Below are 2,340 nucleotides of genomic sequence, written 5' to 3'. Positions count from 1 at the left end.
TGTTGGCTATGGCTACCAACATTTCCATAGCGAACAACCCTCATGAAAGCCATAGTGACACCATCACCCACAAATAACACATACTAAATCACAAAGCCAGCCATTGTCAAAACCGTGGAAACAATCAAAGAAATGAGTATCAAGGTGCAAAGATCCACCTATTATACCTAAGTTTGTATATATAAAGAGTCCATCTATCAAAACACCTCATCTTACTACTATGCAAGCACAGTAGGTAGTTCACAAAAATGCTCAAAAAATGCACAAACCACATACTCGAGTTTGCAACTTTAGCAACAACAACCAACATAACACATCATGTGGTAGTAGAATAGAGGGATACTACCTAAACCTTCAATCCCTTTACCACCACTGGTGGCAATAAGCTCTTGGGGGGTATATATCACATGAGTTCAAAATAAGGGATTTTTAAAACACAATTTTTATATACAAAAAGGTGTCATATATTGGGTTTATTTATAGATTGATTAAAAAAGAGTTGTGTTTTATTCAAGAAAAGTTCACAAATAAAGATATTTATAAATAGGCATGATATAGAGGATATATATAGTGAGTCCCCCTGAGACAATAAGAAATCTTTACCATCAAGTGACCATGCCCTTCTCATGACTGACATAAAAACCCCATAAGTTGAAGTTACAATCATAGTCCCTTCCAATTCAGCTACTCATATCAACCAAATCAATCTCACGCAACTAGGTCTACCTCTTGACTTCATTAGGAAAAAAATGAGGTTAAAACAAGGCCTTGTAAGGGAGTTTCACCAAAATATTCTATCAAAAAATGGGGACAATGTAAAATTTTGTAAATGAACTCCAAACTTATCAAAGATTGCATTTTTAGAACCTACTCTTCAAGAGATTTTTGTTGATATATTGGTTGTTTAGGGTTTGGAAGTGGGACAATGAAGTTATATCAAATATTCCTTTTGACATTATTATTCTCTAGGCAAAAAAAGAATATTTAGTATAACTTTGTTGCCCCACTTCCAAACCATAACACTCCATATATTAACAAAAAGATCTTGAAGAGTAGGTTCTAAAAATGCAACCTTTGACAAGTTTGGAGTTCATTCACAAAATTATTATCATGCCCCCATGTTTTGAGAGAATATTTTGATCAAACTCCCTTTTAAGGCCATCTTTTGACCTCAAATTTCCCCGTTGGGTGTGGTTCGATTTAGTGTATCTCCTTTGCCTAATTGTTCCTTTGTGCTTGTTTGAATCTAGCCACTCAGTACAACAGATCTTTCCCTAGACTCCTTGCCTCCTCTAAGTCTACTACTATCTCTTGTGTTCTTCTTCCTACGTGCACTATCCTTGTTTGCTAGTCATATTTTGCTAATACCTACTCAATTTCTATTGATAATTTTCTAGGGTCAAAGTCTAGGTTATCTACATTCAAGCTTGATGCAGACATAATTATTATCCCTTCTTGAGTGATCAAGGTTCCAATGAGACTAAATAGTTTAGACAAGAAGACGATGGCTCTCAAGGAAGACACCTCTCACTCTCAATTTTTGTCATGTGTTTGATGTGTCACACCTTGGGTGCTCAAAAAGGCATTGCCTAATTTGCAGTCGTTGGTGGCGAATAAGGCTCGTTTAGCAGTGTGGTATTTGTTGCATGTAAGGTTTAGGATATTTTCAATGATAAGATTCACTTTTTAAGGTGCATTTTCCTTGTGTAAGATGTGGTCATAGACTTTCTCATAGTTGGTATTTGATTTCTCTATCTCTCAATTTCCTTAGTTTCTCCTTCCTTGATTGGGTCCCACTCAATTGTTTTCTTGGGGTTGCTCTAATTGTTCTCTTGGGATTCACTTTTTGGATTTATCCCCTTATGTATTTCATGTTCCTCTTGGAAGCAACCAATCTTTTTACCACATTAATGCGAGTGAGTATAAGTCCACTATGAGCAATTAGGCTTTTTGGTTTTCCATGATAAATGTGATCCAATCCAATGTAATTGCTCTCATATGATTCTAATGCAATTGTAATGTGCACAAACAAGCATTAAATCACAAATCTTACATACACGCACTATTGGCTATAGGAACTCTCTGTTTCTTATGGTCCAACCACTTTACAAGGGTTTTTCAAGTTAATCAAGACAATATCACGATCTTCTAGAAATAATTTTTGTCTCACATGTGGTCAAGTGTGCATTAGAATTTCTACTCTTGATGCTATCTACATGTAGTCCAAGGTTTAGTTTTTATCACCAATTCACACCTCCCCAAGTAGCATTATTTCAGTCAAAGTAATGAATTTTCAATTTATTTTACCTTATTATTTGGCATTTTCTAAAATAATATCCA

The sequence above is a fragment of the Lygodium microphyllum genome, chromosome 27 (assembly GCF_053477565.2).
Source record: "Lygodium microphyllum isolate KBCC chromosome 27, Lygodium_microphyllum_v1.1.10, whole genome shotgun sequence".
Taxonomy (NCBI): domain Eukaryota; kingdom Viridiplantae; phylum Streptophyta; class Polypodiopsida; order Schizaeales; family Lygodiaceae; genus Lygodium; species Lygodium microphyllum.
The sequence above is the reverse complement of the archived record's forward strand: the minus strand, read 5'-3'. Positions refer to the sequence as shown.